A 12500-nucleotide genomic window follows, 5' to 3' on the forward strand; every position below is an offset into this window, starting at 1 on the left:
ACAGAGAAAGGAGCTTCAGTTGAGGAAATGCCTCCATGAGATCCAACTGTAAGGCATTTTCTCAATTAGTGATCAAGGGGGAAAGGCCCCTTGTGGGTGGGACCATCTCTGGGCTGGTAGTCTTGGGTTCTATAAGAGAGCAGACTGAGCAAGCCAGGGGAGGCAAGCCAGTAAAGAACATCCCTCCATGGCCTCTGCATCGGCTCCTGCTTTCTGACCTGCTTGAGTTCCAGTCCTGACTTCCTTGGTGATGAACAGCAGTATGGAAGTGTAAGCCGAATAAACCCTTTCCTCCCCAACTTGCTTCTTGATCATGATGTTTGTGCAGGAATAGAAACCCTGACTAAGACACCCTCTGAACCAGCAAAGTACTCTACCGCTAAACCACACCCACTAAACCACCCAGGCCCACTGCTGCTTAATGGCTATGCTCAGGAGTTTCCCTAGGGATAAGTCCTCAACAGTGACATCGCCGGCTCACCTTGTGTCACGTTCAACTTTTCTAGACATTGTTAAAATGTTTTACAGAAGGCATATATACTGTATATATTGGTGATAAAGGTGACTACTTTCCATATAATTATATAAATCAATATATACATATTCCATATAAATACATGTATATGTATTTATGTGTTCTTGTTGTCCCATACTCTTAGTGATTCTTCATTAAATTTCTTAGCTCTTGTCAATAGGATGGCTGTAAATATAGTGTGACTCACTATATTTAATGAATATTTTAGAGTAACTTTAGGTTTGTAGTAAAACTGAGCCGAAAGTGCCGTGCTCCCTAACCCCTGTGCAGACTTGCACGGGTTATACTGCCCCAGAGAAGTGCTTTTGCTATAGTTGATCCTATGAGCAGTTCCTCAACCAGAGTCACGTTCATATGACTTTCTCTTTCTCAGTGGGGCGCACTCTCCGGACAGCCGTTGTGATAACACACTGCAGATTCTCTTTCCTCTAAGTCTCTCCCCTCTGCCTATTTGCCTTCCTCCTTGTCAATCTCTGATGGTTTCTAGTCTTTCTAGTGCCTCTTTTTCAGAATGTCATGGAATTATAGTTGGATCAAAGAGGGTGTGGCTGTTTTAGACGGGTTTCCTTCCCTCACTGTGTCCTCTATTTCTTTTTGGGTTCAACAGCTTTGAACTGAGTAGTCCAGTGTCTGGCTCACTGATAGTCCATCTGTCCACTCGCCCATGGAAGGATGTCTGGGTACTTTCAGAGGTTTCCAGTTATGTATAAAGCTGCTGTAAGCGGCTACACGTAGGTCTTGCTCATGGCCGAGGCAGCATTAAATGTTTTCAGTTCACTGGGGTACATCAAGGAGCTGGGTTGCAGGGGTATGTGGGAAGGGGGTGTTGAACTTTGTAGGGGACTGGAAACTGCCTCCCAAAGTAGCTGTGATAATCTGCATCTCTGTCAGTGACCCGGACTTGCTGTCATCCCAGAATCTCATCAGACCTTGTTGCTGTCAGTGGCTACAGCTTTATAAGAACTGTGCTGGTACCCCGGTTGCCTTGTTGAACCCCTCAGTGACATGGGAGATGGAAACTGATGGCACACACTTTCTCTCCATCTTTACATCTTCTCTGGTGAGCTGCCCAGCTCTTCTGTTCGCATTTGAATTAATCGACTCCTTCTGATGTTGTTGGACTTAAAGATCTCTTTGTATATGTTGGACAATACCTCTTCATTAGCTGTGTTTTCTGCATATGTCTCCCCTGATCTATGCTTGGTCTTCTTATTCTCTCAGAAGCTTTTCAGTTTTAATGGCATCCCACTTACAAAGCCTTTTCCCTTTGGTTTTCCACTCTGCTGCTCTATCTAGAGCATCACTGCCTTGCTCATGCTGACCTATGTTTTTTCTTACGTTACCGTCTAGAAGATCCGGGGTTTGAACTTTACATTTATGTCTCTAAGACTGTGATCCATTTGAAGTTAATTGTTTCATAATGAGTGAAATCTGTGTCTAGATGTTTTCCTGTATATGAGGTGCAGTTGCATTATTTGTGGAAATGACCGACATTTTCATCCTTGCCCCATTGACATCTATGTAGTTCTTCTTCTTGATGTTCTCTTCTGTTCATTGAGCTATTGCTAATGTTCATTTTCTCCTCACCAATATCATAGTACCTTTATTATTGCAGCCTCGTGGCAAGTGCTGGACCCTCGTAGGGCCAACTTCCAATTCTGTTCTTTTTTAAGCCTGACTTGGGTGCTCTGGGTCTTTAATTTTTCCACAGAATCTTCAGAAGTCTGTGGATGTACACAGAGCAGCTTGCTGGGGTTGTATAGAGCGCACACATCCAGCTGTGGGGAATTAACAGCTTCTTGTTTGCAATCACAGAGCATCCCTTCATATTTTTTAATTCTGCCATATTTTCACGAGTGTTTGAATTTCCCTAGTGTATGCTTTGTCAGACTTACACTTTCAGCTCAGGGTGTTGCTATGGGTGGTGAGGAACCTTTAATCTCAGGTCCTGTGTGTTCCTTCTTGGTGCACAGACAAGCAATTGGCTTTTTGGGCATTAGCCTTTTGACTTGCAACCTTACCACCATTATTTCTGTTTCTTCCTTCAGATTCTGTTCAAAGAAACCATGCCGTCTGTGAGCTGTGATGGCTTTGATTTCTCTTTCCCACGTTTCATTCCTTTTCTTACCTCCCTGTGCATTTGCTAGGTTTCCGGCATACACACACACACACACACACACACACACACACAATGGTGACAGGACATTGGTAGGTTGCTCCCAACCTTTACAGGAAACCCTCTCAAAATGAGTACAATGTTAACTGTGGTTTATTTTATTTTTTTCAATAGGTTTTCTTTATCAGGGCAAGAAAACTCTCTTCGGTTCCCAGTTTGTGGAGAGATGTTTTTGTTTATTATTAATAGATGTTGAATATTTGTCGAATACTTTTCCCACACCGATTGGTATGTTTCTTATTAAGTTTATGTGATGGAGTGTATTAATGATTTTTGGCAGTAAAATCAGCCTTACATGTCAGGAGTAAGTCTCATTTTATTGAAACGTATATTTCTTACAGGTTGTTAGATTCGGCTTATTAATATTTGTTATCTATGTGCATGAGAGATGCTGGACTGTGGCTTTCTTTTCTGATAGTGTCCTTGTTTGGTTTTGATATTAGGGTAGGAGACAATAAGAAATATTTTCCTTTAGTTTCATATTCTGAAAAGAATCAGAGGAGATAAATTTCTTCCTTAAATAGTGGAATTAGCCAGTGAGCCCATCTTGGATGGCTGTTTTCTTTTTATTTTGCAACATGATTTTTTTGGATTCAGTTTCCTGACAGATGAAGGTTAATTCATGTTTGCACTTCCTTGTCCATGACTTTTGACTCATTGTGTCTTTTAAAGAATCAGTCCATTTTGTACAGTTCATCAAATCTGTGGGCATAGAGCTGTTCACAATATTTTCATTTTTAGTCTATAATGTGATCTACAGATAATCCTTTCTGATCTTACTAACTTGTGTCTTTTCCTTTTTCCTTTCTTACCCGGCTATATGCCTACTGATTTTACCTTCACAAAGAGTCAGTTTTGGGTTTTATTAATTTTCTCATGCTTCCAATTTAACTGATGCATGATCTAATTTTTATTATCCCTTATACTCTACTTTTTAGATTATTGATATTTAATTATTTTTTTCTAAGCCACATTCAGTGTCATAAATGCTCTCCAAATCATCCCCTCTGCTGTGCCCTGAGCTTTTTGTCTTGTGTCTCCATCTCTCTTTAGCTCAGAGCGGTTGCAAATCTCTCTTGAGGCTTCCTTTCGGACCCATGTGTTATTCAGCAAAGTGTTGATTAATCTCCAAGCATTTCGGGATCTTCTGGGATCCATCCCTCTGTTATTGATTTTTAGTTTAATTCTGGACTGGTTTGGGAACAGACATGATATGATTTATATTCTTTTAGATGTGTCAAGATGTCTTAAGGCCCCAAATGTGACCTTGGGCCTGTTTCATGTAAGTGGGAACAGTTTAAAATCTGTTCATGTGGGATGACTGGTTCATGGCAGCCCATTGCGCCCAGCCGTGTCCTCATGTGTTTCTCCGGAGAGATCTGGACATTTGTGGGAGTCGGATGTTACCAACTGGAATCGTGGCTTGCTGCCGCTGGTGTTTATCTACCATGTATTTTGATGCTGTGTTGTTAGGGACACACTTAGTTCCTCATGACCACCTGTCTATGTCCTCTTGGATACTGAGCCTTTATTGTCATGGCATACTCTTTTCATTCTTGATAACATCCCTGCCTGGTCTGGAATATACACTAGCCACCTCTGCTTCCTTGGACTGCTGTTATTGGGGTGCATCCTCCACCGTTGCCCTCTTTAGATCTGCTTCCAAAGCCTGGTTGAGACAAGCTTGTGATCCTTCCTCACACACACTCAGAACCGTGGATGCCCCAGGAGCAGCCAGGGCTCTAACATTTGACAGTATAATGCCCGCACTCTGGGAAAAGCAGATTCATGGCTCCATGTTACCAGAGTCGATGACAGAAGCCTTGGGTCAAACATGGAAGCTGCAGCAGTAAAGGTGACTGCTTCTTCCCTGGGGGCTGTGCAGGAGGGCTTGACTCAGGTCTTAGTGGCCAGAACCTAGCTAGGGCTTAGAGACCTCTCTGTTCACAGCTGAGGTCTCTCTGCCTCAGCACTGGTCCTATAAGACCATAATCATTGCTGAGAGTTTCCTGAAGACCTGCTTAAAGACAAAAAGCCCCAAGCTGAGGACCTTAGAGAGCCCCTGGGAACATCAATGGGCAGATGCCATGTTCTATCCCCTTAAAAACACGAGGAAAAGAATTTGCAGTGTTTAAGCAAGTTTCCACTCCTTTCTATGCAAGATACAGCTCTACTCTGCCTCTGGTCCACACCAGGGTCATGGACCTGTTGCTCAGAGAGAACAAGGTCGAAAGATGGGTTGTCCCCACGTCTGGGAAGCATCCAGACCTAAGAAAGTCTGGGTTATATACACACACATCTGGATGCCTGGTGTGCTCCTAGAATGCGCATCATAAGCCTTTGACATTCCAATGTCAATAGTCAAATGTCACTTGAAATCTGGTCCTACAAAAATGCTATAGTTCAACCTCCTTTCCCCATTCCTCACTGGTAACAGAGGTAACTTGCTCCCTCTGGTTGAACCCTTGGCACGAGGTGATGGGTGGGAAAGATGATGGAGAGGGAGAGAGAACCTAGAGTGGGTGACGTGGCAGTGGGATGCCATGAGTTTGGAAACTGAGGCTGCATGCCATTGAGGATGAGAGCCTTCCAGAGCAGGGCTGATGAGGCCTCAGCACACGTCCTGTCCCCTCCATCCCATGCTAGGAGGTCTCAGCCATCCGAAGCTGCCAAAGAAGCCCCTCAGAATCAATGTGGTGGATTGTGGGTAGACGCCAGATCCCCAGTGGTGGATTGTGGGTAGATGCCAGACCCCCAGTGGAGCAGGCAGCCCAGTGCAAGCCACATGCACAGACATCGGGGCCAGGTACTAGAGGCCACCAGTCATCCCTCTGTCTCCCTCACCCAAGGCCAGGGGCCCTCAGTGGGACCCCTAGGCTCACCATCACCTTCCAGATCCAGAGAAATCTCCCACAGGACAGAAGCCCATCCTGACGCCCGCCCCAGCAAAGTTGAAATACTACAAAGCAATGGTGTCTTACTGTGGCGACTTTTGCTCCTACACCTCCAGAGGTGCCATCACACAGCCCTCTCGACTGCTCGAAACTGACTTACCTGCAAGAAAGAACACAGAAGTGTGGCAGCCACATTCTCCTGGGGCCAGCACAGCCTCTGGAGTTGAGTTGGTGCAGCCCCTTGAATCCAAGCCAAGTGAGGTCCAACAGAGCTCTCCCCAGTCAGGGCAGGGGCCATGCAGGGGCTGCTACATGTTTCTCTAAGTCCTGACCAAGTCAACAGCCCAAGAAAAATGTCATGAGACACAGGCAGGGTCCTAGAAGAGGCTCTCCCCAGGAATACAGGGCAACAGTTATTGGTTAGAGGGACCCAAACTGCCATAGCAGGAAGGTGTTTCTGGAGAGATAAGAGGTGAGATTGCCTCTGGCTTGATTCTTTTTGGGAGGGAATATCATTGGTCAAGATATATTCTTCTTTCCTTTCTCTCTCTCTCTCTCTCTCTCTCTCTCTCTCTCTCTCTCTCTCTCTCTTTCTTTCTTTCTTTTTTTTTTTTTGTAACAGGCCATTGGTGAGTTTTAAAAATCCTCTGCATAACTGCAAGCCAGAAGGAATGAACAACGTTAGGTGGAATTTAGTCTTCTATTGGAAGACAAACCTTGCCCCACTGTTCGCTTGAGCAGGAAGCAGTCTCAGGTCATCCTGTGTCAGGCTTACCTTTTTCTGTGTTCCCCTTGTTCCTGGGCTTCACCCCTCTCCAGCTCAGAGAGCATGTCGAGATGCTACACAAGACAGTGCTGGGAATTCTCCATGACACCTCTCCCCAGTATACAAACATGCCTGGTGCACACTGGGAGACTTTAGCAAGCTGTATCCCTTCTGTTATTCTTGTGCTTGAGTGTACTTGTGTGTATATGTGCTTGAGTGTGCTTGTGTGTATGTGTGCTTGTGTGTTGTCACAACCCCTGAGAGCAGGTGGAGTGAGTTCTCTGCCCATCATCTGAATGACTACAACTCATTTTAAGTCAATATATCAACCTGCAGTTTGGGAATACCACCTGTCATTCAGGGACAGAGTCAAAATCGTAAGACAAATGTCCTCAATTCCAGATGGTGGCTCTGGTGCACAGTCACCTAGACTTAATCACTTTCCCATGACCTGCTGATGTCTCTCTTACAGCACCCTGACTTAGACAGTGTTCTTTTCTAATACCTCTTTACATAAGCTGTAATGGTTTGTATATGTTTGGCTCAGGGAGTGGCACTATTAGGATGTGTGGTCTTGTTGGAGTAGGTGTGTCACTGTGGGTGTGGGCTTCAAGACTCTCCCCCAACTAGAAGCCAGTATTCTGCTAGCAGCCTTCAGTTGAAGATGTAGAATTCTCCGCTCCTCCTGAACCATGCCTGCCTGGATGCTGCCATGCTCCCATCTTGTTGATAATGGAATGAACCTCTGAACCTGTAAGCTGGTCACAATGAAATGTTTTCCTTTGTAAGAGTTGCCTTGGTCACGGTCTCTGTTCACAGCAGTACAACCCTAACTAAGACAGAAGCTAATAAGCATCATGAGTCTCTCTCTACCACTTCCTGGCTATTGGGCCATTGCCATTGACTCACATGTCCAGTCAGTGTCTACCCAGTTCTCATAGCAGTGACATGTGAGTCTCTTTTGGGGCCACTCAGTTCCCCATTCCCTAGCAAGTCCATCAGCAAGTCCCATTGATCTTACTTCTTGGAATTCTCTGGAATGGACTGCAGCTAGCCTACACCAACTCCCAACCATGAAAATGGTTGCCCAGTAATCATCTCAGACCATGAACTATAGCTATGGATGATGCCAGCAGAAGATAGAAGAAACCCAGATCCCTCTACTCAGGAAGCTACTGTTGCCAACCAACCCCTGACTTCTTATGGGTGAGAGCAATAAACTTTTATATGTCCCTAGATAGTTTTGTCAAGGAAGGGGAGGTTTCACTAGGCACAGCTAACCTTTATCCACCTGAGTTGCTTAGGCAAGAAGGCGATCTGACCCACAGATAGGAGTCCTCTGCCGAGACACGCCCACTGGCTTCCTGATTAGTGTGACTGGGGGCCTGAGGCAGGAAGGATGGAAAGGGCCACAGGTGAGATTCAACCAGGGGGATGTGTGATCTTGGAGCCTCAGGTGGTGCAGCAGTTAGCACCTTGCAGATCACATAGACACCATCCATCTATCTGGATGCAGAGAGAGGTGCAGTCACTGCCAAGGCAGCTGTGGTGGCTTGAATAAAAATTTCCTCCATAGGCTCCTGTAAATTTGAATGTTTGGTTTTTAGGAAGTGGTACTACTGAGAAGGGTTAGGAGGCGTGGCCTAGTTGGAGGAAGTATGTCAATGGGGGCGGGCTTTGGGGGTTCCAAAGCCCAAGCCAGTCCTAGTGTCTGTTCCTGCTGCCTGTGGATCCAGATGTAGAACTCTCAGCTCCTTCTCTAGCACCATGTCTGCCTGGATGCTGCCATGCTTCCCACCATGAGGATAATGGGCTGAACTTCCGAAACTGTAAGCCAGCCCCTGTTAAATGCTTCCTTTTGTAAGAGTTGCCGTGGTTGTGATGTCTCTTCACGGCACTAGAACATGGACTAAGATAGCAGCTCAGAGAGCAGAGCATTCAAACCCAGAAGAAGTTTGGCTCCGGAGTCCTGACCTCAATTTGAAGCTTGAGTGTTTTTTTTTTTTTTCTTTCCCCTTTTCGGGGTCTGGGAGATAGCTCAGTGAGTAAAAACACTTGCTAAGCACACCCAGTAACCTGAATTTAAGCCCCAGATCTCACCGTGGAAGGAGAGAAAAGTCTGTCAAAATCGATGTTCAGGCCTCCATGTGAGCACCTTGTAACAGCCCCCTCCCCATTAATAATAGTAACATATTTCAAAGGAGTAACTAACGGATTGAATGTTTTACATGTAACAATGATTTTATGAAGTGCTAATTCTATTGAAAAGCTAACTCTCATTTACAAGTGGGAAATCCTAATCGGGTCAACTCCTAAGTTTGTTTCTGGTGTGGTGGGGATGAGGCCCTTCGAGCGGACCCTCAATGTCTGCCACCAGTCTGCTCGTGAGACACAGATGCCTGTCGGTCTGCGCTCTCATGCTGTCTTGTGTCGGTGGCAGCATCAGCCATGGAAAGAGAAGAAGACACAGACCTTAACCAGAGAGAATCTTGGGCGAAATCTTTTGAAGAAATAGAAGGTAGGTGGAACCCTGCGAGTGCAGTATAGGTGTGGGACCCCAGAGGAACCTGGCTTGGTCTTGAAGTGATTCTCTGTGCTAGGGCCTCTGCGCCTTCTCCAGGCTGCTGCTGCCCTCTGCTGGTCATTACTGGAATTGGTGCACCACTCGCCGAGCAGAGGGTTAGAAGCCTGAGAGACAGGGTTCTTGGGGGCTGTCTGGATGCTTTCTTAGGGGGCTTGGCTCTTTCAGCTCCTGACATCCTAGCATGAGGAACAGTGCCGTGTGTTGTCAGGAGCTTAAGGAAGAGACCACTTTATATAAAGTCTGATTCCAGGAACTACCACTTTAAGTGCCAGGACCAGGATGAAGAGGAGGAAACTGGAGGGAGGAGTAGACCAAAGGAAGGAGGGAGAAGGTCTCAGCGAGGCACCCAGAACACTTCATTATTAGCTTTACCCTAAGCCTCTACACCCAGAGCAGTGGCCGCTAACAATGTCTTCAGAATCTGTCACTCAGAGTGACAAAATGACTTCTTTCCCCTCTGTCAAGTCAAACTTCCTGGATGGATGTGTGCCTCTGACACTCTGTGTGTGACCTTGGAAGGGCTACCAGCTACTTCCTGAGGAGTTGATTATCTAGTGTGCATTTGAGGTACTCCATGTGGCAGCTGTGAATGAGAGGACTCCAGGACCCCAGGTAGGTGGGCTGAGGCATACTCCAGCGTCAGCCAGGGTTGCACAAAGCCATCAGCAGATGAAAGATGTCTGCCTCTGAAGTGATCACTATAATCCTGGAGAGCTCTGAGCACAGCCTTCTCCTTGCTGGGAACCACATCTCTCTGGCACTTTCTTCATCTCTTGGGTACATTTCCCTGCTTTGAGCTGAACCAAGATGGGCGAGAACAGAGAGCTCTGTTTCCAGAGTCCCAGGCTGGTATACTAGAATCAATATGTTTCACACCTACTTATGGAATATCTGTTCTGAACCCACTATCCAGGCTGACAGTCAAGAGGACCAAACTGGTGATCTGTTAACTCTGACAAAGTTTCTGCTCATCTAGAAAAAGGCAGGTGGGGGGGGGGGCGGAAAGGAACGATACCAACAAGGGAGGAGATATCATGTTAAATAGACTGAAAGGCAGGGACAGTAAGAATGTGGGGACCTATGTGAAGGCTGTACTGGTAGAGGCTCCAGCAAGTGCAAAGATCCCAAGAGAGAGATTAAGAAGATAACATCGGTCCTCACGGAGGCCATGGTGGACAGAGCAATCCCAGAGTGAGCTGTAGAGAGGAGGTGATGGGGAATGTGGGTGTCGTGGACAGCATGGGGCTGTGCCTTTTACTCTGAGTAAGAGGGAAAGCAGCAGAGGGGTCCCGAGAAGAGGTGTGCATGATCAGCCTCGCCTGGAAGGCACCCCTTTGTCTACTGGCTAACGTTAGACTAAATCAAGCTTCTTAAAACTGTGGGCCACAGTCCCCCACGGAAGCTTGCCGGTGAATGAGGGAGTCATGAGCAATTTGCCAATGTATAAACGTTTCTGAGCACATAATAACCAGAAATGAACTCAAAAGCAACTGCACAATGGATATCACTGCTTCCAACAGGCCTTGCCCATGCATGCTGCAGGAGGAAACCCTGCAGAAGCCTCTGTTCTAAACACACTCATATGCTGTGCATGTTCTGAACACACTCATGCTGTGCATGTTCTAAACACACTCGTGTGCTGCACATGCTGCAGATCTCTCGTGGTTATTACCTGATGTGAACTGCAGTTTTTTTTTATACACAATTTCTGCTACATAGAAAAGTAATTGTTTAACTATAGAAAAAAAACTTCATGTTTTCCTACTCTCATTCCTCAGCATATAAGTTTCAAATTCGTATATCCTTGGATTGTACTGTGTTAGAAACTTGGTCTTTGAGTAGCTGACTTGAGTATCATAAAAAAAAGTTATTCAGTGAATTTCTGGCTTAAGTTTAGGAGAGAATTTCCAACAGTTTCTGAAATGGCCTTAAATATACCTCTTCCACTACATACATGTCTATGCTATGTGGTTCTCTTGGGACTCATAGAATAAGAAGTACTTGTCAAATCTCTGAGATGCTCTGTGTCCTGCAATATTGACAATTCAGCCGTGATCCAATCCTTTAGGTAAAAATAAATAAACACACCCATCTCGTGAGTGCAAAAACTTGATTTCCTTTTCAATAAATAGTAAAGTGAAATTTATACCAGAGAGCTGTTTTAAAAGAAATTTACAATATCAGTGAGAGACTTTATAGTGTGATTGTGGGAATCGTGGGTGAAGGGAGTTGTTCTTGACACAGTTAAAAGAAGCCAAGACGCTCTAGGCTGAAAGAGATGGGGGTGGGGTTCAGGGTGGAGGGAGTGTGAGAGGGGCTCCTGTAATAATCCAGGGAGAAAGCCAGTGGATGTGTGCCCTGGGGTAGCTGCTTCTGGGTAGGAAACCTTGCTGGTAGCTGAGGATCTGGGAGGAAGCTACAGCTCTTGAATGTCACAGCTGGGCTGGTGGTTCCTGAGAGAACAGTGCCTCTTTGCACTAAGTACATATGGATAGGATGTAGCTGGGAAGCGCGTAAGGTGTGAGCAATGTGGCTGTGCATGTGCCCTTTACTTCAAAGGGTTCTGTTTCACTGTGTTTTAATAACTGCTTACATCACTGTGTGCATATGTGGTGGTTGGATGTGAGCAGCTGGCTACTGCCCACATGGAGGACTTACATCTGGGACAGCCTGATGTGCCAACTCTGTCCCTTTAAGTCAGGGTTACATATCTGTGAGCCTACGGACAAAATGAGGTGATAGGGGTGGGTTTCAATAATGTGTGCAGAACATTTAAGGCTCTGGGCAAATGCACCTCACTGTCTGACCCATAAAAATGCTCTCTCCTCTTGACCAAGCTCTGACTAGCCCTAGGACCTGGGAAGAGTGGCACTTGGTCTTTGCTAACAAGTGGGGGTTTTCCTAAGATGGAAAGCATCCGCTTGAAAATCTGGGGTGTGGATGTAACCGTGTCATCGTGTTCCCATAACCATTGCTGAGGAGTCATGACCATATCAGGGGTGTGTCGGGGACAGTCCTTCCAAGCTGAGAAGCTGGGGGGTGCCCTTTCTAGCTCTGGAGGGTTCAGACTACAAGGAAACAGATGGTTGAATTCAGGGACATTCCAGGTGCTGACAGGGACATGACCTGTTTGGACGGAGGGTAAGGGGTCACTTCTGAAGAGGCAGCGTTGAAGATATCAAAGATTTGTAGCTAGGAATCTTGAAACATCAATGTTAATAGGTCTTCCAAATCCATTTATGGAAAGAAGAGGAAGAAGAAGAAGAAGAAGAAGAAGAAGAAGAAGAAGAAGAAGAAGAAGAAGAAGAGAAGAAGAAGAAGAAGAAGAAGAAGAAGAAGAAGAAGAAGAAGAAGAAGAAGAAGAAGAAGAAGAAGAAAAGAAGAAGAAGAAGAAGAAGAGAAGAAGAAGAAGAAGAAGAAGAAGAAGAAGAAAAGAAGAAGAAGAAGAAGAAGAAGAAGAAGAGAAGAAGAAGAAGAAGAAGAAGAAGAAGAAGAAGAAAAGAAGAAGAAGAAGAAGAAGAAGAAGAAGAGAAGAAGAAGAAGAA

General features: G+C 45.6%; 1 protein-coding gene across 11 annotated transcripts in view; it reads right to left on the minus strand.

Annotated features, from left to right (window-relative positions):
• The window catches only part of Kcnip1 (Kv channel-interacting protein 1), a 364010-nt gene that overhangs the window by 83162 nt on the left and 268348 nt on the right, over positions 1 to 12500 (minus strand). For 2 of the 11 annotated variants that reach the window (XM_030246299.1, XM_030246297.1), the window contains exon 2: positions 5693 to 5765. The exons of the other annotated variants lie outside the window; for them this stretch is intronic. The gene's annotated coding sequence lies outside the window, so the exon portion shown is untranslated. The remainder of the gene's footprint in view (positions 1 to 5692; positions 5766 to 12500) is intronic. 11 annotated transcript variants of the gene reach the window in all.

This window comes from Mus musculus, chromosome 11 (genome assembly GCF_000001635.26).
Source record: "Mus musculus strain C57BL/6J chromosome 11, GRCm38.p6 C57BL/6J".
Classification (NCBI taxonomy): Eukaryota; Metazoa; Chordata; class Mammalia; order Rodentia; family Muridae; genus Mus; species Mus musculus.